This window comes from Xyrauchen texanus, chromosome 9, assembly GCF_025860055.1.
Source record: "Xyrauchen texanus isolate HMW12.3.18 chromosome 9, RBS_HiC_50CHRs, whole genome shotgun sequence".
Taxonomy (NCBI): Eukaryota; Metazoa; Chordata; class Actinopteri; order Cypriniformes; family Catostomidae; genus Xyrauchen; species Xyrauchen texanus.
The window spans coordinates 34167098-34194303 of NC_068284.1; the positions used below are offsets into that span (position 1 = coordinate 34167098).

At 36.7% G+C, this 27206-nt stretch overlaps 1 protein-coding gene across 1 annotated transcript in view; it reads left to right on the top strand.

Annotated features, from left to right (window-relative positions):
• The first annotated feature begins 4900 nt into the window (after window positions 1-4900).
• Window positions 4901-27206, top strand: part of LOC127649307 (guanine nucleotide-binding protein G(I)/G(S)/G(O) subunit gamma-7) — a 44323-nt gene continuing 22017 nt past the window's right edge. The window contains exons 1-2 of the mRNA XM_052134358.1: window positions 4901-4986; window positions 8750-8811. The gene's annotated coding sequence lies outside the window, so the exon portion shown is untranslated. The remainder of the gene's footprint in view (window positions 4987-8749; window positions 8812-27206) is intronic.

Genomic DNA, 27206 nt, shown 5'->3' on the forward strand with positions numbered 1-27206 from the left:
ACGACTCCAGTGGTTAAATCCATATCTTCTGAAGCGACATAAGTGTCGGTGAGACACACACCAAAATGTAAGTACATTTTTATTATCAAAAAGACAAAAGAAGAAGAACGTGAAAGTGAAAGTTAAACTGGTAACTTTCACATTCTTCTTCTTTTGTCTTTGGCAATTTGCATTCTTTGTGCATATTGCCACCAACTGGACAGGGAGGAGAATTTAGGACTTAAATAATGATCTGTTTCTCACTGACACTTATCCTATCGCTTCTGAAGACATGGATTTAACCAGTGAAGTTGTATGGATTACATTTGTGCTGCCATTATGTGCTTTTGGATCTTTTAAATTTTGGTACCCTTTAATTTGCATTGTAAGGATCTGCAGAGCTGAGATATTCTTCTAAAAATCTTAATTAGAAAGAAAGTCATACACATCTGGGATGACATGAGGGTGAGTAAATGATGAGAGAATTAAAATTTTTGGGTGTCCCTTCAATAAAAAATAGCAAATTACATTTATATGAACGAATTCTAAAGAACTTTAATCATATGGTCTAAATGAAGTTTTTAGTTTAATTTAGTACAGTATTTACAGGTAGAAATATAGGGTTATAATTATGTATAATAATAAGATATTATTTACATTTATGCATTTGGCAGACACTTTTATCCAAAGCGACTTATAGTACATTTAAGGTATACAATATTATACAAGTCCACTGTATACAGTTTTGATAAATAACTCACATATGCACCAATGATATACTGTGACATGCATTACAATAGACCTGAAAACAAGAACATCAGTCATATACAGTTTCCACTTTACTGATAATTTTACAACTCAGCCCATTTCCTTGATTTATGTATATGATGCAATTAATATTTGGATATTAGTTCCCTGGATTCTCCAACACTTTCATCCCATAAAAATGGTGCTATAATCTACCACCTCCTTACTGGTGACAGTAATTCTGCTCTACACAGTTTATGCAAAGTAAAGTAATGCATATTTTACTTAGTTTTGCTGAGAGAGAAAGAGAGAAACTGGTGTTTACAGCCTTTAATAGTAATGTCCACCTATCCTTCTATACTTTAGGCTTGAGTACTGTAGAGGGTATTCTGATCCATTAAACCTGAATCCAATCTCTATAAAGCCCACTCAGCTGCTGTATGAGTCACACTGCTGATACCATCAGAGCCACTGCAAGCTGCATAAGATAACTGCAGCACATCTTGCATTTTAAATAAATGGTAAATCTGGACTCTGAAGAGAAGAGTGTCAACTACCTGTGATCTATGAAGATTACAATACCTTGCTCACCAATATACACCAATTTTTTCTATAAAGCATTTTGTGAACCCACATGTATTTTATCATGCTCATAGAAGTCACTGTTGTAAATACTTGCAAATTGTATGTAAATAAATCATACATTACTCACACCTGGGTAATGTGGGAAACCAAGCGATCATTCGAACAGACCTATGGACAAAACACCCTTTGAACCTCTTTGAACACCTGTCCATGTGTTTGCTTATAATCCCAGGGGACTGTACATGTATCGAAAGACTTTCTGGTCTGTTCTTGGTTTATCTTCATGCATTTTTCATATGGTATCCTAAATCTAGTTTACACAGTGAGCACTTTAAATACCCATGGGTAATGGAATGTACTATGAAGTTAATGGACTTGTATGTAAATGATGACCTCATTTCATAACTCAGACTGCGCATGGTCCCAATCACTCTTTAGCCAGCATGAGGGCAAGGAACAAAACTGTGAAGTGACTTTTCAATCTAAATCCTTTGATTTATTTGATTTTGTTCTTTTTTTGTACAATATTTTACATTATTATTATTACAGCTAGTAGCTCTTATTCCTACTATGTATGATATGTCTTTTAGCAATAGCCTTTCAGACATGGTATGCTGTTCATGCATCCCAAATGAAGGAAAATATCACATACATATACTAACATATATAAATATTGATATATACCTGCAAAAATTCCATATAATACATCTGCAAATTAATTTTCCTAATAAAAAAACAAAAATGAAACGCAAGCAATCTGTTTTTATATTTTTTTTACCCAAACAACTCAATGTAGCTACCATGTGCCAAACCTGGTTTCCATAGCAACATATTGAGAAACATCACGCATTCAGCTGACCCAGGTATGATACCCAAATGAAGGAATTCATAGAGCAGTAAACATAAATGTACTCCCAGTTGTGCTTTAACTATGTTGCTGCATGTAATTTCAGAGGCAAGCATTTTATTGGACACAGCTGACATAATATTCAAAGTACAATTAGGAGCTTCATGAATTTTAGAGGAACAGCTGTACAGAGTCAAACTGGCTGCAGGGGAAACTGCATGAATGAACTATCCTATGATCCATTGCTTGATTCTCTTCTCTCTCTATCTTTACCCCCCTCCCAACCCACCTAACACACCACCCCATTCTTTTCTCAGCAGTATTGTAATTTCCATGCAGCCTAGATGGAATGCTGCAATTGTAGAGAGAGGAGAGACTTCAAAGCGCAGGAACTTATATATATATATATATATATATATATATATATATATATATATATATATATATACTATAAACACTTTAAAATACAGCAACAGTTTTTACAGGGGTAAAAAGAAGTTCGAAACAACCAAACAACAGTACACAGCTTGTGATCATTCAGACACCAGCCACACCATTGTGGCAGGCGTTTAGAAGAGCATTAAATATGAGGACACTCGATTAAATTAATGTGATATTTAAAATTGTAATCAATTACTTTATGCCTCAATCTATGAGTTGAATTCACACTAGATCAGTAAAAGATCCTTTTTAACCACTCAATGATGATTTAAAGTTATATTATCTAATTTTTTATTTCAAAGTTGGATAATAAAAAGCCCAATCCCTATTCCTAATTTCCTTAATCACAACAGTTCTGTTAAAATTAAAAATACATGCATGTTCTTATTGTCTTTGTTTTTAAGAACATTTGTTTGACACAGGTACTGACAAATAGCAAGTTTCTGTTTGCTTTTTTCAATGAAAGGAGAGTTACGGTACATTGGGGCTAAAGGAAACACCTTAAAGAAAATTAGCTTTTTTTCTGGTCACAAAGTGTATCAAGATTGAAAAAATAAATTTATTGTTATTAATTAATGATGAAGCAACATATTTTATTTGTAAAGAAATAATAATAACAGAAGGTTGTTTTGATTAATGTTTTCTTTATTTTTTTAAAAGGTGGCAAGAGGGTCTTTTACCTGAGGTAAAAAACTGCCACACCTGGGGTAAAATACCCTCATGGGGGTTATCATAATATCATGAAAATATTGGGACATCTTATATAGGACAACATTTGCCAATTTAGGCAAACACTTTTGAGACAGCAGGTTGCTTTTTTGAGTAACAAATTAAGACAATGCATAGCATTTTCTGATAATTTCTATTACATTTGGCATTTCATAACGTCAAGTATTCTATAAACAAATTAATCTCCATTATAACTGGATCAGTCAATGTGAGCCCACTTTGTGCATAACAAATGTATTTCCACCACTTAAGAAAAACAATGTGTTTATGGGGGCCTTTAGCCCCTGCAATACATTTTTTTTTTTTTTTTTTTTTATTTATTTTTTTTTTACCACAAATACGACCTTTTCACTAATTGGAAAGTTTTTGAAAATGTATTATTTATTTTATTTAAACACCTTGAACAATACTGAAAATAACGTATACGACTTTTGTCTAAAAATAAATGTGAGAATTTCAGGGATTTTCATTTGCTATGTAAATTTGCAACATTTTAAAAAGGATTAAATATTAGATCAAATTGCCTTAAAATCCACCATTACACATTACATGCAATGATTTCAAGGATAAGGACATTTTTGCAGTGCATAGTAACAAACAGGCTTAGTAACTTTTGTCTTTGTGTCATCTTGACTTACACTGACACCTAGTGGTTTGGATGCAGCTTTATTTAAAATCAATAGTGCCTGATGCCATTGTACAAATTTAGTATTCACAGTCAGCCATGATTACTTTAATCAATGAGCGAAAGTGTCAAATAACTGGAGATTAAGTGAGTAGTATTCGGCTGGTCATGTGATACTATGGCAGCCCTCATGTGTGGACCCTCTCCATGTAGAATGAAACAGCTTTTATAAAGTTACAGATATGACTGGAGTCTTCATTTTAATGTGAGTTGTCGTGATTTCCTACATATATAGCAAAATTACAATTCATGTCTGTAGGAGCGAAACATTTTGAATGAGGAAAGAAATTACTGAGTGCACCTTTTCATTAAAATATGCAATAAATTATCCAAAAATAATCAGATTAGATTACCTAAATGTGTAATCTAAAAGATGTTAGTCTTGTAATCATTACCGAACATTACATTTCAGAAATAATCTACCCAGCACTGAGGATTTTACTACATAAACACTGAACACTCCCTTCCATACTTGTGTCTGCAGATTTGTGAAATGTGTGAACTGGTATTGGTGTACCAGCGCCCCCTTGGGTCAGCAGGCGTTACTGCACACTTGCAGTCCAAGACGAGCTCAGGTTCGGTGTTCCCAAATGTGTTGACTATTGAAGTCTGGGTCCATTAACCACCAAATAATGTGCGAATATTAGACAGATTGCTCAAATCACAGTGAGCGACGAAACGGTCCGCTGAAGGACGCAACCAACCCTTTGGCGCCCTACGAGGGTGGAGAGAGCAGAGCTTGCACAACTGATTGGTTTTCGATTTTACCAAAGTGCCGCCTTATTTGACTCTGAACCGACTCAGCTCTTTTTCCCAGTAGAGAAAATCAAGTTTGTGTGCGAGAACGCTGTCACCAGCGGGGGGCTGACTGGGTGGACACTGGTGCACGGAGGGGTGGTGTTTAGGGGGGGGGGGTGTAACAATCTGCGCGAACCTGGCCCTTTAAATTACATCCACAATCACTGTGGACGAGGTGAGTAAAGAACACGTTCTTATTTTCTTCCTTCTTTTAGATTTGTAATGGAGCATCCGTATTCTTTGTGAAAGAGTGTCTGCTTGCTGTTTTTCAACGCGTTTTCGCTAGGCAGGGCGCGCGGCTCTCAACTCCACCGGTGTCACGAATCCGAAAGCGCTTGAATTTTCCGAGCTTTGTCCGGAGGGGTGGGGAGTGGGCTTCAGAACAAGACTGTTTCGTACATTATACACACTTTATATGGCTACAGTGGAAACCCCGCGAGGCCACATTTAGGTGTTTGCGTAAAGGAGGCTTTGGTCTCACGCGCAAACTAAAGAGCGATATATCTTAACAGGCGAAAAGAAGCTTCCAGCGCCTCCTGCCAACACCTTTACGCGTTATATATTATCGTATTATGTGGGTGTTATTGGCCGCGCCAGGTGTTTAGAAGCAGACACATTGTATCCATCGTTTGATTAAGTCTTCCGAGTTTAAGGCATTGAGGCGTACATTGTGTACCGTTTGTCAAAATGCCCGCATTGTCTTTTCATCAGTGTGAGCAAGGCCTACCAACAGCAACAGAGCTCTGGAGCGATATATGCTGTGCGTTATGCATTTGACTGCACTACTGCATCCTTTTTGGTTGATGTATTGAGGCGAAATCATGATCAAAATATTCACTGAATGCAGTTAGGTGGTTGTGGTTGAGTTTTTGGTCTTTGAAAAAGCTTAGAGCACCACACATATCACTTCCACAGGCCTGGTTTTCCTCACATTGATGATTTGGTTTACTTAAAAGATTCTGCATAATTATTACTATGCATTTAATTTGAGTTAGTAGAGATTTAGAATGAGAACATTTATTATATTTATCTGATTTGTACCTAATGAAAATCTCTTTCTCAACGTCCCCAGCAGTCTGGCATATTGTATTTGCTATGTGTTCTGTAATGCATGCCAAGGAGGTGTCATTTTATCTTCACATTTACTCCCTTTTAGGGGAAACCTCTGAATGCTAGGAAACCTGAACAGAAAGGACAGTAAATCCAATACATAAATTATTTGATTTACTTTGGTCAATGGACCATTTTTCATTCGAGAGACGATGGACTGCCTGTTTACCTGTTCTGGAAAAATGTCCTCACACCATTCGGAGGCATTATCTTGATTTTGGAATCATTACCATGTACATAGTTCAGAGTCAACTTAAATTCACTACAGCATGGTATGGCAAACCATGTTTTCTCAATGTACCTAATAGGCTACTATATACTTGCATTACAACAAACTCTCTTAACATGCTGTGTTGTATGTATTTTAGGTCTGTTACATGTTAGCACATTGCCTAGTACAGGTGCATGTACCACTCCCCCTTCCCAGTGATGGATGTACAGCTTTAAGAGGGCAAAACAAATGCCCGTATTGGGTTTGTTTTTATTTTAAACAACCTTGCATAGAGTTAAACGAAGCATTAATTGCATGTTAGTGAAGATGGCAAGGTGTCTTTTCGTCTGTTTTCCTTCAAAACTATCGTTCCTTAACCCAAACTTCCTTGGTTACGGGTCAGCTGGCTTGAATTTACATTTTCGAATGAGGAGGAATAACGGCGAATTCTCCATTCCATTATGCAACGCCCTTATTTTCACTAATCAACAACCAATGGATAAACTAAAATCCCTCCCCCAAATTCTTTTCTTGTTCGATAAGCTGTTTCACTAGGAAATACGTCACAATATGGAAGTCAGTCACAATTTACGTTTCATGCCGACTTTAACAGTAATTTTAATGTTGGGATCCGCCTAAAAGGATGGGCATTTTGAGCAATTTTGTAGTCGAGTACTCTAACACATTAGAGTAAAGTTCAACCTTAAACCTTTGAACATGTTGTTTTAAAAATGAGTGCTATGCATAAACCACAACATCTATATTAAAAAATGACAACAACAAAAAACACATTTGCTCTCACACATAGAAACATCCCACGTTTTCTGAAGCATTACAATTACTTTAAATAATGTCAGAATTTTATTTTTGGTGAACTGTTCCTTTACCAACGTCAGCCATCCAGAGTGCCAACCAATGAATTGAGTTGTACATAGAAAAATCAAAAAGTAGTGTTTTTACTAGTCGAATATTTAAAACTGGAAGAGTACTCAATCGATTACTCATACACAACCTTAAACATTTTTGTACCAAAAACATTTTCTTTTTGTGAAGAAAGTGTGTTCAGTCACTTTTATATTTTTATATATGTATGAATGCATGCATATGTGGTTGTGTGGATATTATTTTTTTTATTCTTTTTTCAAGAATGTATTAATTGACAAATAGAAGAAAAGCTTTAAGAATCAATTAGCCTTGCTTAGACTGATCAGATGGCTGGATGCAAACCATATTTCTCTTGTGTTAAGCCTTCCAGGGACTAGAACATAATTACAGCTGGACCTGCACTGTGCACTAATTACAGACTCCGTTCACTAACTTACTTCATAGGAACCTAATTAACATATACATTTCCTTAGGTTATTATATATAAAAAAAAAAAAAAAACACACTTTTTTTTTCCTATACTGTAACACAGATGGTAAGTGAATTGCAGTAGGTGTGTCAATTGGATCAGCCACTTTGTTTTGGTTGGCCTGGATCATTCTCCAATCTCTATTGAATGAGAAGAGATTAATTATTTATGGCTTTTGATTTTGGCACCTCACATCTCTCTCTCATTGTTCTCTGGCTTGGCCGTTTGAAAATATTTGTTTTGACAACATGAATAACGGTTTTAGCTGCAACGCACATTATTTTAGCATCTCTCGTATACAACTTTGAAACGCAGAGTATGAAGAAAGTGCAGCCATTTATGATAGAATTATAAATATTTAGGATTTATTTTGAATTCACTATTAGATATTTATAGAAAATAATTATTGTGATCTAAATATTACTACAAAAGTCCCTATGACAGAGTATGCTTTTACTGTGGCCTTGGAGGAAATTATGCACTGACATTTATGAAGAATTAAATACAAGAGCTCTGTTTTTTTTCTTTCATACTTTCTCTATTTGGCCATAATGGTACCGGTAGTTTTGAAAGTCCATGAGTCTTCAAAATTAGTAGGTGTATTATAAAGTCAAGGTTGCCATGATCAAGTCATATGAAGCTTCATAATGAATCAATGGATTGATTCATGGCCAGTCAGTAACCCATATGAATACAGGGTAGAATTTACAGTATGTGTACACATGCTTGAATTAAGCCTGTCTGAACATATTACTACATCATGATTAGAGAGGGATAAAAACACGACCTCACAGATGGTGATGGGGGAGATTATTTCTCCATGACCACTGAAAGTACATTAAAAGTGCAATAATGCTAATTCTGACCTAATCTGTTTTGTGAATTATAATTGCCCTTGCATTGATAGAGTGCCCCCTAGTGAGCCCATTTGAAATAGTTAAATTGATTTTCTCTTGTTTGTAAGTGTTGCAAACATGAATTATTACATGTATTCTTTTTACCTTTGTGTTCAGGTAAGTTTGTTACACTTTTGCATAAAAATATTTTTAAATAAAAACATGGTTAAATAAAATATATATGTTGTAGATTTCAATTTATTTTAATTTGTCATAAAACCTGATTATTAATATGACCTGGTTATTTATAAACCCGATTATTTATAAGAAGATGAAGGGACCACTCAAATAGATGTAAAACACATATTAAACATTTTTGTTTACTTGTTCTAATAACTACTGTGTGCCTTGTGTTTTTGTTCCATAGACAAGCAAAGTTACCTGCAGGTCCTTGAGCCAACTTGAGTCCACAACCTTTTCTTCATCCAGGTAAGCCAAAGTCCAAATGCAAGTAATACCGATCTATATGAACTCTAAAGGCAGACACGTAATGTTGGTACTCAGCTGGCAGAGAATCCGGCACTTACATGTTTGTTCCACATGGGGTGTCAGAGTAACAATTTCCCTCTGATTCATACAGATTATCTGTGCTGTTGTATCCATCTGTATCCATAGCAACCACCCAGGTCTAAGTCCATTGTTCAGTTTTGTTAATAGAGACAGATGAGCCCTCCTTGTGGTTTAGTGCTGATATCTAGACCGCTGATGATGTATACATGACTCTAAATTGCACATTGCTTGTGAGTGACTTCATTTTGTTTGCATGTAATAAAAGATAGGGATTGACTTACTGTGTATATTTGAGTCTAAAAACAAACAAGGCAAAATACAGTAAGGACAGGGTGAGTCTTGAAATTGTACAATATGTTTACAATAATCTTACAATTAATTTCTCAAACAAACAGCAATGTTTTGATAGTACCACAGTTTTTACACTTTTTGGGCGGAAACTACAAATGACTAAATTATAGTTGTCTCTGTATATAAGATGGAATAGAAGAAAGTATTTTAACCAAAAAAAATTATAGGTCATTTTGACAAAAAAATTTTTTTTTTTTTTAAAGAATGAAACTTAAATCTTGTCAAATTACATTTGTGTGTAATCTACAATAAATTTGTAGTAAGTTTACATTGTTCTAAATTTAATTTGATCAATTATTCACATTTTCTGAACATGTATTATGTGTATATAAGTGGCTATACATATACTGTATATACGTACACTACGGGTCAAACATTTTGAAACTCTTACTCATTCTATATTCTATATATTTTTTTTCACATTTAAAAAAAGTAAAGTCATCAAAACTATGGAATAACATAAATGGAACTATGGGAATTATGTTGCGACTAAATAAAATCCAAGATAAATCAAAACTGTTATATTTTATCTTCTACATAGTAGTCACAATTTGCCTAGATTTTGCAGACATGTACTCTTGACATTTTCTAAACCAACTTCTCGAGGTATCATACTGGGATGCTTTTTAAACAGTATTGAAGGAGTTCCCATCTATGTTGGGCACTTATTGGCTACTTTTCTTTATTATTTAGTCCAAGGCATCAATTTCAAAAACTTTTTTTTAATATATAATTTTCTTTTTATAATGAAATAAATTAATATGTTGGCACAATTATATTTTTGTCTACAAAACTAATTTTAAACATTTATGTATACACCTTCAAATCAAATGATTTTTAAGATAATGAGAAACATTTCATTCAAGTGTTTCAAAAGTTTTGACCTGTAGTGTATATTCTCTATATTTATTGTGCATGCAGTTCTCATATTAATTTAGGGAGTTTCTGGAATGATTGTACTTTTAAACATTCTATATTTTTTTAACACTTTGGGCCCGTGAGGTAAAAAATATTGTCAGCAATTTCTAATGCTGAGAGTCTCAGAATTTATTATAATCTCTATAAAATTAAAACATTTAAAAAGTTTTCTTTACAATGATACCAAACACTTGACCCTCCTTGTTTTTATTTATTTAAATTTGTAAAGTTATAAGCCTTTAATTTTGCGTATGCCAGAGCATAAGTCAGAGCTTAATAAAGTTAATATATAAATGATTTGTTATATATATATATATATATATATATATACCACAGTTAGTTCCGGTCCTCGAATCTGATTGGATGAGAGACGTTCCATGATATGGTGTGATAGCATCAGCACTCGGACGCTTCACTGTGTGTGTGTGTGTGTGTGTGTGTGTGTGTGTGTGTGTGTGTGTGTGTATCTATCACTCCGCTTGTGTTCATACTGTTCTAAACTAAAGTGTAAGAGTAGTACATATGTGTTAGGATTTACTGTCTTCATTTTTGTAATTACATATGTTAGCCAGCAGGTGAATGCAAAAGATAATTTTTGTGTGTAATATGAGACGTAAAGTGAATCCGTTAGTCATTGTTTACATAGAACATAGAACTCCGTGATCGCTCAAATTACTAATACATTACCAACATGGATGTATATTATCCACTGAAAAAGCTGATGCATCTCTGATTGGGTGTGGCAACAGGTGATCGCACATGCTCGCTCTCTCTCTCTCTCTTGCTCTCTCTCTCTCTCTCTCTCTCTCTCTCTTTCTCACTCACACACACACACACACACACATCCAGCTGTCTATCTTTGTTTATCCAATGACTTGTTAGAAACAGCACAAGCCTTGATACTATTAAAACAAAATTTTCAGCTGAGGCTGTCAGCTGAGGTCATGTGAGGCATCTTTCTCAAACTAGAGACTCTGATGTACTTATCCTCTTGTTTATTTGTACATCTGGGCCTTCCACATCTATTTATGTCCATGTTAGAGCCAGTTGTTCTTTGTCTTTGAAGGCTGTAGTGTACACCTTTTGTATGAAATCTTAAAAAAAAAAAATTGTGGCAATTTCAAGCATTGTATAGCCTTCATTCCTCAAAGTCAAAACAATAATTGACTGATGAGTTTCTAGAGAAAGCTGTTTCTGTTTTTCCATTTGTTTACCTAATATTGACCTTAAGACAGACTATTACATACTGTGGCAACTCAAAAACAAATACAAATACAATGTTAAGCTTCATTTAATGAACCAAATAGCTTTTAACGGTGTTTGATATAATGGATAGTGATTTTATAGTACCAAATTAGAAAATTAGCATTATTACTCAAGGATAAAGTGTTGAAGTGATGACTGCTGGAAATGAGGCCTGACTAGATTTGATCAAAATGACTTGGTGACAAATGACAAATACTGATGGTGCTGTTTTTTTACATCAGTTATGTCCTGACTATACTTTGTGATCAGTTGAATGCTAATTTGGTGAATTAAAGTACTAATTTCCCAAAAAAATTCCAAAACACCAAAATCTGTACATTATTCCACACTTTTGGCCGTGTGTGTGTGTGTGTGTGTGTGTGTGTGTTTGTGTGTGTGTGTATATATATATATATATATATATATATATATATATATATATATAATTTTGAAAAAAACATTCATGTTATGTCAACTACAGTAAATTTGAAAACAAGTTTAACATGTTATCCCACTGTTATACAATTGTTTTTAATACCATAGTCCAGGGCTAATCAAAAAACTACAGTAAAGCGTATACATATATTTCACCACAAAGTGGCAGTATAGGACTTCACTGGAGAGGCTCTTTTGTTGTTGTTCACCTTGTTTCCATCTCTAGTTATGTTCAGTTTAGTCTAGACGGGCGAAACCCCTGGCCAGATTCCTGCTGTCTTGCATCAACTGACTGATTCACAGACTGAGGGGGGAAGGTGTGGGGGGACCTGTTCGGAAAAACATGCTCCAGGGGAAAACACTTTCTGAGACTTCAGTCTGGATTTTACACAAACATGGTGTCTGGTTTTATCTAAAACTTATTTTAGTTTTTTGTTTTTGTGGCAGACAGGAAGTTGAAGAATTGTAGGCATAACTGATATTACCATACACTGTCACTGACTGATGACCAGGCTAAAAGTATGCATATCTAACCACCACTTTCAGAATAAATTAAATGCATAACTGACTTTTTTTGTTTTATTTTGTTTGATATAATTTAGACACAATGTTACCCACTTTACTGGCATTATAGACTTGTAAAATGCTTTTCAGCTAATGTAAAATGTTATCAAAACCTCTGAAATCTTAAGAATTTACACAATTGTCTATCAAGTGCAAAAGTGTAAACATCACTTAAAGCAGATTATTTTGTAATTTTTTTTTATTTCATATTTCATTATGCAGAGACAAGTAAGGAATAATTGATGACGGACTGTTGAGTTGTTTAAAAATAATGCACACCCGAGGTGGTAATGGTAACATTTCTAGTGTCCCTATAATTCAAATTGCTTAAAAAAAAATAAAATCTGTATTTTTTTTATGTAAAAATGCAGAAAGTTTTTTGTGAGGGTTAGGTTTAGGGGTAGGGTTAGGGGATAGAATCTATAGTTTGTATTAGAGCTGATACGGGATTTTTGACCAATACCGATTTTAGAGAATTCACTGATTACCGATATGGTGACCGATATAATACATTTTTAAGCTGGAATGAAAACATTTTCTATGTGGATTTTGCACCGATTTAAAAACATCAGTACTCTGTTTAATATCAGTCAATTGCTGACCATTAAAATAAAGAATAAATTAAAATACATTATGCATTTGGCAGACTCTTTTATACAAATTGACTTACAGAGCCCTTATTACAGGGACAATCCCCACCGGAGCAACCTGGAGTTAAGTGCCTTGCTCAAGGACACAATGGTGGTGGCTGTGGCGATCGAACCGACAACCTTCTGTTTAACAGTTTAGTGCTTTATCCCACTACACCACCACCACTCCTATAAAATAAGTAGCTAAATAAACATCAGTGCTGTATGTTTAGTATTAGTCAAATGCTGACTATATTAATACAGCAGCGGTGTTACACCGTATTCTGCTATACAAGATCAGGGGAAACTTTCAACAGTGGAAAACCAGACTTTTAAATATTACTTTTTATAAATGCAACGACTGGAACTGTTTGGTTGAAGGGGGTACCAAACTGTGAATCCTGAACAAAACAGTTAGGTGAATACATGTTTACACATTAGTTTACACTCAACTGATAAGCTATGAAAGTAGCTACATGGTTAGCTAGTTAGCTATGAGCTCATTGTCATGGAAAGCAAAAGATGGACTTTATTTACTTTCCAGCATTGCGTCTCACCAACTAGGTAACAACGTAGCGTGAAATCTACACTCTTGTCTGCTGAGCTGCAAAAAGATACTCTGATGTTTACCTTTCAATCTGCAACATTACTTATTGCACTGACAAACTATAGCTGGCTAACATAAGAAACAGATGTGATATGGTTGTCAGGGACAGGGTTAACATATTAGTTATATTGTAAAGAGAAAATAATGGGGCCATTGTTTATTAACTTTCGAGTATGAATTTCACAAACTAGCTAGCAACTTACCAAGAAGAGACCGCTTAACGCTCCCCTGTCTGCAGAGCCACCGTCAGTTCAGAGTCAGCTCTGTGAACAGTGGAGTTGGCGCACGCTCTGCTGGACAAACTATGTTATGACACCAATTCTAAAGCATTGTTTTCTACATTATATGTTCTGAAAAACGTTTTCATATCTGTGCATATCGGTAAACATATATGCCGATACGTTATATCGGTGAAAGGCTAACCGATAATAGTTTGGTTACTAGTTCGTACAGTATAAAAATCATTATGTCTATGGAGAGTCCTCATAAGGATAGCCATTCCAACATGTGTGTATGTGTACATGTTTATGCTACATTGTGGGGACCAAATGTCCCCACAAGGATAGTAAAACCTGAGATCACCTACTTTGTGGGGCCCAGCCAGCGATCCCCACGAGGGAAATGGCTTATTAAACATACTAAATTATGTTTTTTTTTTTAAATGAAAAAAAATGTCTGTGTGGGTTAGGGGTAGGGTTAGGGGATTAAAATCGTTAGATCTGTATAAAATCCATAAAATGCATGGAAGTCTATGGAGAATCCCCACAATGAAATAAAAATAAGTTTTTGTGAGTGTGTGTGTGAGCGTGTGTAAGTGCGGGGGAGACGAGGGAGCGCGATGACTCTTTTTAACTGAAATTGAAATAAATAGGATATTTTAGACATTGTTTGACATTCATAACCAATTTACTTTAACCAGTGACTTTGTTTTATGTTGTTATTTTGTTGTGGTAGCCTGTAGGACTCTTTGAAATATCTGAAATAATTTGGCGAAGTGATATGGAACCGTTATGTGGTCAAGACCTGGAACTATTTTATAGCCATGCGTTTCCTTGAAAAATAACTGCACACCTTAGAATGTCCATGAATCAATCAGAATCAAGCATTCAACAGACCCGTGGTATAACTATAAGTAAACCGTTCATTGGTGGATACTATGGCTCTATGACACTGTCAAAAATTACTATTTGTTTGAGTGTCCTGCAGACACAGCGACATTGTCTCAACCAATGGCATGAGTTTGGGGCGGATTGCTCAACCAATGGCATTCAAACTGAGTATTCGGGAAAGCTGTCTAAAAAAACAATGTTTATTTTTGCAATTCCGTTCCATCTATTTATACACAATAAGCCTTAACACAATTTAATAAAGTTTAATAATTTTTAACAGTATGTAACATATTACATAGCAGCTTTCTTCTAACATGCGGTATACAGTAACTTGATTAAATAATGCATGCAATAAATTCAAATTCTCTGTCATATTGAAATGCTAAACATGTAAGAGTTATTCAAAGGGCAGTGCCTAAAATATCCAGATATTTTTATCATGTGATAGATTTTGTGATGTTTCGCAAGCTACAGGAGGTTGTTATAAAACAGTTGGATGCTGGTCTGTAGAATACCCCACACTTAAATGTTATGCTGTGTTGTGAAAGAACTGAACTCTGTTATGAAAGGCTTGGCGAGAGAGACGCTACAAAAGTGTGGGGTCAGGATGACTGTGCTATTTGTGTAGAGAGCTTTCAAAATATGAGTCAGCAACTTAGATCCTGACTTATTTTTTTCTCACTTCGCAGTAGAGTGGTTAAAAATTCGAGTGCACATCAGTATATTTTAGCTCGGGTACATGACATGTCAATAGTTGCTGTACAGCATTGCATAAACACTTTGCCCTTCGTCACAGCAGCAATTAATCCCTTGAGATAGTATTTGTCTCTTCTAATCACTAATATCACTTCCCTGAACTTCTACATGGCACGGATGAGAAAGGGATTATGTTGCAAGTTTTATAGTGTGGTATATATCATGTTTATGTGCAATAAATGCAGTAAATTCATATTTATATGTGCTACCTGTTAAGCCTGTTTGTGCAAAATGTAAATTTATATTTATTTATAATACTGGACAGCCCCATACCTCTGTGTGCAAACTAATTTACCTTTGCACTTATAGTGGGGTTTAAAAGTTAACTTGTGATAATGTCTCTGCTTTACTTTGCTTTTTTGTAAGTTTTCTTTATTACAAATAATATTACCAGCGTAACAATTTAAATAACAAGTTGAACTGAAACATTCATGTGAATTATAGAATTTCTTCTTCGTGTTTGGTATGTCCACCTTTTGCTTTAATGACAGAATGCACTCGAGTTGGCATGGACTCAAGTTTTTTTTTTAAACCGGAATCCATGTAATCCCAGCATGATTTGAGAATGTTCCAAAGATCATCTTGTGTGCTTAGATTTAAGGTAACTTGGTCATTGTAAAAACTCTGCTTATTATGTTAGTGACCTAGAAGTAGTACAGAATCCTAAATAATCCTAAAAATCTGTTTATATCCTTTTTTGAATTAGGCTAGATTTTGAATCCCAGATTTTCAACGTGGACTCAGACTTTTGAACTGTATCTGTAAAGTGCCTATAGCAAATCATCACACGCTTTTGGAATAGTCACTTTGTTTATTCTTACAGTCTGATATCAAAACCCAATAAAAAAACTATTCCCAGCTTTATTTACAAATTGTGCCTTACAACAAGGAACGAAAAAAAGGCAACAGTTTCAAATATTTATAAAAGATGAAAAACTAGAATTACAGGGTTTGAAAAGTGATCATACCCCTGGATTTAATGCTTTATAGAGCTACCTTTTGCTATAATGACAGCCATCAGACTGGATATGTCTTTAATACCTTCACACATCTAGATTGGGGAAAATTTGGCCCATTCTTCCTTGCAGAATTGTTAGTGTTCAGACAAATCAGTCTCATCTGACCATGGAGGATTCTGATTACATGTGGCAAAAGGTTTAATGGTCAGATTAGACAAAAATTTTACTTTTTTCAATATTTCAGAATGAAAATAACCTTAAACACACAGCAAAAAACAAGGCAGTGGCTTAAGGATGGGAAGGTAAATGTCCTTGAGTGGCCATGACAGAGCCCTGACCTAAATCCAATAGTAAACCTGTGGCTGGACTTGAAGAGATCAGTTCATCCCTGCTCATCCCTGCAATTTGACTGAACTCGAACAATCCTGCATGGAAGAATGGACAAATATTCCCCAATCTAGGTGAGCAAAGCTAGAAGAGACATATCCATACAGACCGATGGCTGTCATTAAAGCAAAAGTTAGCTCTACGAAGTATTAAATCCAGGTGTATGATCACTTTTCAAACCTTGTTACAGTTTCATCTTTTATACATTTTTGGATCTGTTGCCTTTTATTTCATTACTTGAATGTATTATTATTATAATTTTTTTTTAATGGGTCTTGATTTCAGGCTGTAAGCCAATAAATAAATAAAAATAACAATAAGTGACTATTCCAAAAGGGTATGATGTTTTTCTAAAGTCACTTATCCAGCCACAGCTTTGTCACAATGTAAACATGCAATCTTAATTTGAAGTCCGTTTATAGTCTTAATTGAACATAATGTTGTGATTTAAGCACTGAATCAACCAGAAACTCCAGTATTATATAAGCGTTTTTTAACCGACTTCACTGCTTTCTTATCAAAGTGATTGGTTGCCGCTGTGTTTTTCGCTCCTCATTTGCATAATGTTTATCTTTTTTTTATTTTTTTTACTCTGTTCTCTATGCTTGCTTCGCACTGCTTGCAATCCCACAATACCCCTCACGAGCGCATCACTTTGATCCCATAGGGATGAATTGAAAACACACTCTACACCAGTGGGCACGTAATGGCTCACGAGACTTAAATCTGTGTAATTGCTGACTGTTTGTTCGTATGACAATATGTAGTTAAAGAGACACAATATGAGTTTTGTTGTAATTCGTGGTATTTTAGAAAAAAATATGAATTAATAAAATATCATAATTAAAAGTGTATTTCTCTAATATTTCTTTAAAATATTTATTTCTCTGAAGTACTAAAAATATCCTTAATGGAACCATTAAGCAATCAAAATGGTTGAGTGGAATCGAAAACCAAATGATCAAATTCCTTACAATTCCCATCCCTAGTTATCTGCTCAAATTTCCTCAGCCAATAAAACTCTTTCCGAATGAGGAGGTCTTCATTACAGTAAAATATAAAATGTTACTTGATAATTATGTGCATTGGAAGTTCGAAGGTGCAAGCATGCACAACTGCATATAAAAAAATAAAGACTAATATGTGTGAATTGGATTTTGTTGCATACAGTTGAAGTCAGAAGTTTACATATACCTTAACCAAATACATTTAAACTCAGTTGGTGGTGTTGCCTTTATATTGTTTAACTTGGGTCAAACATTTTGGGTAGCATTCATCAAGCTTCTCACAATTAGTTGCTGGAATATTTGCCCATTCCTCCAGACAGAACTGGTGTAACTGAGTCAGGTTTGTAGGCCTCCTTGCTCGCACACGTATTTTCAGTTCTGACCACAAATTTTCTATCGGATTGAGGACAGGGCTTTGTGATGGCCACTCCAATACCTTCACTTTGTTGTCCTTAAGACATTTTGCCACAACTTTTGAGGTATGCTTTGGGTCATTGTCCATTTGGAAGACCCATTTGTGTCCAAGCTTTAACTTCCTGACTGATGTCTTGAGATTTTGCTTTTCCTTCCTCATCGTCCCATCTATTTTGTGAAGTGAACCAGTCCCTCCTGCAGCAAAGCACCCCCACAAAATGATGCTGCCACTGCCATGGGATGGTGTTCTTCGGCAGGCAAGCCTCGCAACAATTTTAAAGTCACAGTTAACATAATTAATGTAAACTTCTGACCCACTGGAATTGTGTTATAGTCAATTAAATGTTAAACTGTCTGTAAACGATTGTTGGAAAAATTACTTGTGTCATGTGTTCAAGACCTAGAACAATTTTATAGCCATGCTATACTTGTGTCGTTTGATGTCCTAAATGATTTATCAAAACTATAGTTGGTTAATATGAAATCTGTAGAGTGGTTAATAATTGGTATTAATAAGTGGTAAATAAACAAAGGTTCGGGTTGAGGAGATAAAGAGGAAGCGGGAACCGGTTTCCACAGTTCACGTGAGTCCGTTTTATAAAAAAAATAAACAGCTATCGCTGTACAGCTTTACTCAAACACATGACACCTTTCAGCATCACTCAAATAAACAGTCCGCTTTTCAGCTTCACACAACACTAGACTCTCCCTCTCGGGGAACAGACATGAAGACTCTTGTCTGTCTGTCTCTCTCCTCTCTCTGTGGACTGGCCATCTTTTATCTACCCCGACTCTCACCTGTGAACATAGAGATGGTAATTAGTCACTGTAAAGGAGTTCAATGGAAAGGAGGAGGCGAGAACCGGCCTGGCGACATAAACAATATTTTAATGATTAACTTAAACAAAAGACAAACACACACACGACGGACATGTCCGTAAACGATATCTCTCTCTCCTCGCACCACCGTCCGCAATCGGCCTTTATCCCTCTCGGAGGCTTAATTAGCCTGATAAGGGAGGGCCCAGCCCTCCGCGCCCTCCGCCCTGTCACATTCACAATTCATCTCAGGTGGATGTCCGTACTGCTTTCTCTATCCCCAGATGGGCGCTCAACCATTCTCTCACCTCCACAATGACTTCAAACTACAGTGCATCCAGAAAGTATTCACAGCACTTCACTTTTTCCACATTTTGTTATGTTACAGCCTTATTCCAAAATGGATTAAATTAATTATTTTCCTCAAAATTCTACAAACAATACCCCATAATGAAAACGTGATAGTAAACATCTGACATCTGTATAATGTAAACATCTGACTTCAACTGCAAAGGGTCCTTCTGCCATTCTCTGTGTCGATGATCTACAGTGATTGCTGTTATTTTCACTGCCACCCCCTCACACGCGTCTCAGCATTCAGAAATCCCTATTCAGCTCAACTGCTGACCGCATTCCTGCTGCTCTTTACTCACTGTCGTTTTTGTCGTTAAAAAAAGGAATGCCACATGGGAGAATGTGAGTAACCGTTGCTAATGTACTCCTCCATCCCTCTCTCCCTCCTTCTGCCTCTCCTTCCCTTCTTCAGTGGAGGGTTTGCAGCGTTCTCTTGGTCTCCAGCATATAGATCAGTAGATCAGTCACCTACTCTCGCCTACATGTGTGGAAGGGGTGTGTGCGCGCTGCCCACTCCAGTGCGTGTTTCTCGGCACGGTGTGCATTGCGCATTCTCTACTTGTGGACTGTATAGCAGAACCTCCTCTCACACCTCCTCCTCTGCCTAGATAGTATTGTATTGAATGCCATTTTTAAATACACACACTCCACACACTTTTCCAGAATTTTCTAGTAAATGTTTTTGTATGTGTCCTCCTTAAGGAGTTTAATCAAAGAGGCCTGTCTCTTGCCCCATGCTCTGTTTGCATAGTCCAGTGCATTTGCATTTCAGTTTTCGTCTGTGTCTACACTACACTCATGGTTAAAGGATAAATGAATGGTTTGAATGACTTAAAAGCTCCAGTGAGCAATTGAAGCTCTGGAGGAATGCTGTTCTCATTTGCAACGTTCCTCTTGCTGGAATTTTAATGATTTCTTTAAAAGCTAAATCTCAGTCAGCTGTGTCCTGTGTCTCTAAGGGCTGCTTGTATATGTTTGATTTGCAGTCTTAAAGAAATTGTTGCAAGGAGTTAATAGGAATTATGTCTTCATCATGACTGATAACATTGTTTTGTGTTTAATAGTTATTCTTTCCATGTGCTTGCTGATTTGATCGCGTAATCAGTGTACAATTCACTCACCTAGTGTACTTGCAGTAAGATGCTGTAAGATGTCCTGCTTCTGCCACTTCATCATACTTTCTCAAGTTCATGAACTTGAATATAATTAATAATGTTATTATCTCTTGCCTTTCCAGGGAACTCTGCTACATCTTGTGTAAGTCTACTGATATCCAAATATAGGCTGTTTGTTGTCTGTTTTACTGTTCATGGGAATTATGGACTGTTTTGCATTGTGGGAAAGGCTGTGCTTTGAGCACAGTGGGTATGTTCACAATGACACTATTATATGAACACCTAATTTAAAACTATATTTGCAGTATGTATACTGTGCTTGGTGTGTACATTTTAAGCTATATGCATAATTACCTAGATGACCTGCTGCATTTGTCAAAAGCAAACACCTTGGAATACTGTATCCCATAGGTTCCCATTTCCAGTGTGACATATGAACTGGAAGTGATATTAACTGTGATTTTGTTTTAAACATCGCTTTGTTTGAGCTATTGTGTTTACCCTATGCCCATAACCTGATTGGCATCTCTCTAAAAATGGCACTTTGTGTATATGCAGACAACAAAAGATGTTATTGATGTGCTTTGTTACTAGAGATGCTCCTCCAGAATTATGAAAAATATAGCTTCATATTCCTCCAAGATTATTTTAAGATCCATACATTAGGGATGGGAATGAATACTCTAGAGCTTGGAAGTGACAGCAATGATCGTTCATGAAAACGATGATCGATAATGATCATGCATGACTGGGGTGTAACGGTTCGCTCTGATAATGATTCAGTTCTATTACGATTCTTTACCCAACGATTATGATGCATTGTGAAATCTGAAATTTGGTCAGGAATCGATTTGATACGATTTGATTCGTTTGGAACAATTCATGATTTTTGTTTTTAAATATGCAGAAAAAAGATTGAAAATTGCACCAGACTATCCATCCATCTGTAGGTTCACTGGGTGTATACGTTTTATTTCAAAGTGCGCTTTCCCTCCAATCTCACATGCTCTCACACACCCAAGATTCTTTAATTTTTACCCAAGTCTGACACAAGTGTACCCTTCCTATGACTAGACCGGGGAATCTTCCCCAATCTACCCCTGTTCCACCCACCCCAGAGAGTTATCACGGAAAAGGGGTGCTGCAGCTGACATCTGGGTGTTTTGTCACTGACACACCAAAAAACTTCTCAGTCCTTGCCCAGCCATGAAATAGCAAACGTTGTTTCCAGGTTCTCTTAAATGTAATTACTATTTACACTTTAAATACCCTTACAGGCATGGCAAGTATTCAATATTAGCATTGGCATTGTCTAGACTCTGTCATAGTTGGTGATAGACAAAGCTTTCCTCTAATACTTAAACAAGTAGTTTAAGCTCCCATAGCATTTGCTTAATTTAAGGGCCTTTCCACACGCTGAAAATGTCCTCACCATAGGGAACATTGGAGGGAAGAGGTGTGGCTTCCCAGCAGTAAGACTTGCACTACAAACCAGGGCCAAAGGTTCTGTGCGCATGCATCACCTTTGTAGGAGAAAACAAGTTATCTTGGGTTTGATCAATGCCAAACATAGCCATGCAAGGAAAAGGACATGTTATGTACATTCAAGAGCAAATCTGACTGCATCGTTCATTTGAGAAAAAATTATATTAAAAAGGAACAGAGAAGCATTCTTGGCATCCAAACAATAAGTGATGCAATAGCAGAAGAGACTCGAACATAGTTTTCTCTTATTTGCTTATGACTTCCTTCATATCAAGGAAACATTTGGCATGCGTTGTATCAAGTGTTTTGATTTTTACAGTTTACAGGAACAGCCTTCATTTCCGATTGCCTTTATTTCACTGCAACAACAATGACAAAGCACAGACAGAAAAAAATATTTCACACCTAATCACATAAGAGTTAGCTTGTTGGCCATTGCATGTGAATATAGTTCCCTGTGCAAGCTCCAGTCAAGGGGCACATGTGCTAGAGAAACCATTACTCTCTTTGCACTGATGGTGGCTTGTTTGGGAAAGAGGGAGTGAGGTTTGACACCTATGCAGCTGATATCTGCAGCAGCCCCTCTCATCTGGGGACCAGGCCAGGGACCCTCTCATTACCCCCTTCGCTATGCATGTGAACCTCCTCCTTTATGGAGTTTCACGACAGAGGTGTGAAATTCCCTGCTGCATATCTCTCTAATGACTTGCTGTTTTAGTTCGGCAGACAAAGAGAGTGGGCATAGACCAGTTCTTAATAGTTCTTCCCATTCTCTCTCCCCCTTTGTTGCTTTAGTGAATTGGGTCTTCAGTACAGCTACCTCCATTCCAGCCATATGCATTCTAAAAATGTGTCTCCAGTATGAGTCATATGCAATTGATTACTTAATTACTATGGTGGGAATGGAGACTGGATTAAAGTGCTCCAGCTAGGTCTAAAATGCACAATCATGTCTAGTGATAGGAGGTTCTGCTATACAGTCCACAAATAGAGGATCTACAATGCACACCCTGCCGAGAAACACACACTGGAGTGGGCCGTGTGCACACACCCCTCCACACATGTAGGTGAGAGTAGGTGACTGATCTACAGATCTATATGTCCAAGTAGAGCTCAGAGGTTTAAACATGCTTGGACTGGCCATGGATTGGCTTGAGCGCTGTGTTAATTAACCAATCATCAATAAGTTATCTTAGATGATTAAACTCTTCAAATTGCCTGTGCACATTTACAATAGGAACACATTTTATAGAAATAATTCTCATCATTTACTCACCCTTATTCTGTCTCAAACTTGTATGACTTTCTTTCTTCTGTGAACCAAAAACAAAGATTTTTTTTTGTGTTGCTAATAAAGTGCTCAGTGAGTGTGTATATATTAGACACTGTTAGCCTCAGTCACTGTTCACTTTCATTATATGGAAAAAAGATGCAATGAAAGTGAATGGTGATGGAGGCTAACATTTCGTGTTTTCTCCTTTTGTGTTTCATGTAAGAAGGAAAGTTTGGAACAACATAATGATAGAATTTTCTATTTTGGGTGAACTATCACTTTAAGAATTTATTTGTATTCTCTCTGATTGCCATGCCTTAGTCATTGAAGAGGTCTGTATTTGCATTTGATCAAGAGATGGAGAATATTAGCTGAACCAAGTGTAGAACTGTGTTTTCGTCTCCTTTGTTTGTGTATATATATATATATAAAGCTTTGAGCATTTTGTGTGTCATGGAGAGCACATTCCTCACTCGTTCTCTCAGGCCGGGGAGCACCCGGCATGACGTATATCTTCCCCCTACTTTCCCTGGGGAGGGGCGTGCCTAACGTCGGGAGGTCATCCCTCTACCTAGATGAGGGAGGGGACAAGGGGAGGGAAACAAAACTAAATCTGGCAACCACACGCCATAACAGCGAACGTGCCAAATTAACAAAAACATAAAAAAAAATAAAAAATAGAGGGAAAGGCCAGCACGGAGCAGCAGTGGGAGAGAGAGAAAGAGAGAGACATAGAGGAGTTCTCTACCACTGCAGAGCACACTGCCACATCCTGGTGCTATAATATCAGATTAAAGAGAAAGAGGAAGGGTTTTCCCAGTAAAGCTTTTGAGCATGCCGGGGTGGGGGTCATGCAAAGTACCTGACCTTTGTTGAAACCTTGGGCAGTTTCCAAATTGTAATAAGCCTTTTTACAGGTGTTCTGCAACACTTTATTTCATAGTTAACTGTTAAGTTGCATAAACTAATTCAAAATATATTGTTTTGTTGCATTTGATTGGGCAGTTTACCCAAAACTGAAAATTCTGTCATAATTTTCTACACAAAAATGATGTAAAGTAGAACGTTAGGAACTGTTAGCCTTTTGTCACCATTCATTTTCTTTGCATTCACTTTCAATTCTATACAATGAAAGTGAATGGTGACTGAAGCTAACATTCTTCCTAACATCTACTTTTGTGTTCCTTGGCAAAAAAAATGTCATACAGGTTTGAAAAAACTTTGGGTGAGTAAATGACAACTGAATTTACATTTTTGGTAAACTATCCATAATAAGTAAGAAGCTGATCAGTGTTCCTAACATTGCTATAGTTTTAATCAAAAGGTTTATGGGAAAAAGAGGGAAGGCATGTGCAGTGTGTCATGGGTTGACTTTGACTGACTGTGCCTCGCATCATCTTAAATATCTCCCAACCTCTACACATGTACATTCCTGCAAGGACAGATCCAGCACAGTGCTCTCAGCTGTCAAACCATGTTGTTCCATCTCAGTCCCATTCAGTCCTGATTGTTCAGATACTTTCAGAGTCTCCATACAACACAGAGCTACAAATCTTTGGAAGATGGTTAACATTGTGGAGAACATGGCTAATGCTTTCCCCAAATGCCTAATCTTAAAATTATGCTTGGGCAAATGGTGCAAAGCCATTTCCAATTAAAAGAGCTGCTCAGTTCTTGGAGCAGGCAAACAGATCCAGTGATACATTTGGTATGGATGTGATGGCTCAGAATCCCCCTGAAAAGTGCCTCTCATTCTTACTGGAAGCTGCATCACACTCCTCAGGAATTCCTCTCTTCCGCTTATTCAACTTCCTCTGACCTTAAAATGGAGCAGCCTATGGAGGAAATCTGCTGTTGTGCAAGAGGATGGTTGGTATCTTTCTTTATTCTGACCAGTATTCATGTTTACTGCCTGCCTCTGCTGGCTGATCACAATAGTTAATTACTATGCACCTGGGTCTGACTCTTGCCTCAAAGATCTTGTTTGTATCCAATGTGCATGGCATGCACATCAAGATGAAAACATGTGTTGGCATGAGTGACCCAGGGAGTGAAACATTACTGATCTAAGTTTTCTGCATAGAGCCTAGAGACACTCCCGATCTCAAATGGTCTCATTATAAATCATAAAACAGCTGTTATGGTTTCTGCAGTCGCATAATGTAAAGGGATCAATGGAAAGGAGGAGGCAAGAACCGGCTTGACAATATGAATAATAGTTTTAATGATATACTTAAAAAGACAAACACACACATGAAGGACATGTCCGTAAACTATCTCTCTCCCGCACAATCCTCTGCAGTTGACCTTTATCCCTCTTGGATGCTTAATTAGCCTAATACGGGACCGGGTGTGTAGGATCACGACCCGGCCCCGCCCTCCACCCTGCCACACATAAATACTAAATTCTCAGAATAGGAAGCGGGCAAGAGACAGTACATTTTTTTGTTACATTGTAGATGCTTATCACCATGTACACTTTCCTGAGCACGGCCACATAGAGTTTATCATTCTAAATCCGGTTCCCATGCAAGCTAATCGTTTCGTCATTGCAAGAAATGTAATGCTGTTTCTAGTTTATTTTTCCAATGCATAACTTTCACACATTTGGGATTTGAAAAAAAACGTTACCTATGAAGTAAATACGGAGAGAGCATGTCTCTCCCACACATGCTCTTTGTGTTTTGACTAGATGCACTTTCTGACCTCGTAGACTTTGTTGGGGCAAGGTTATGGTTAATTTTTCCTCCTTTGCACCAGTCCATGTCCACATTTTAACCTCACTCTAGCCTTTTTGCAGAGTCTGCACAATGTGTGCCACCTCCAAAGGCCCTGGAGAAACCCCTTCCTTTGCTTTTCTGGCATTAACTGCCAACTTTGCTGTCCATTGCCGTTAGGGATATTCATTCCTGGCTCTATTTCAGTGTCACTTGTTCTTAGAGGGAACTTTAGAAGTGTTATAATCGCTGTTGATTTTCATGTCTTTGCATGCAATTCTGTTTCTAAGGCTGAGTTCAAAATTGCCAATGCCCTTATGGATGCAGCTGCGTCCGTATTGATATTATGCTGCACTTTTGAAAGTTTGAATGTAGCCTTTCACGTTTATCACATGACGCAAGCTGACTGTTTTAACCACCTGAGCAGTAGTAGTCTACCACATTTAAATTGGATGAGACTCTTGCTACTGCCGGTAAAACTACAATATAATATATACAGTTGAAGTTATACGTTTAGATACACTTCAGCCAAATATATGTAAACTAATTTATTAAAAATACATTTAATCATAGAAAACATTCCCTGTCTTAGGTCAGTTAGGATCACTACTATCTGACCAGAGGACACATCTCCGTAAAGTAAGATCTTTGTCCCTATGTGCACTTGCAAACTGTGGTCTGGCTTTTTAATAGTGGTTTTGGAGCAGTGGCTTCCTCCTTGCTGAGCAGCCTTTCAGGTTATGTTTATATAGGACTCGTTTTACTGTGGATATAGAAACTTGCATATCTGTTTCCACAAGCATCTTAACAAGGTCCTTTCTGTTGTTCTGGGATTAATTTGATCATGGTTCCTTCTGGTATTTGGAAATTGCTCCCAAGAATGACTTGTGGAGATTCACAATTTGTTTTCTGATGTTTGGCTGATTTCTTTTGATTTTCCAATAATGTCAAGGAAAGAGGCACTGAGTTTGAAGGTAGGCCTTAAAATACATTCACATGTACTCCAGTTAGTCAATTGGCCTATCAGAAGCTAATTGCTTAAAGGCTTGACATCCTTTTCTGGAATTTTCCAAGCTTCTTACTTGTTAACGTAGTGAATGTAAAATTCTGACCCACTGGAATTGTGATATAGTCAAATAAAAGTGAAACAATCTGTCTATAAACAATTGT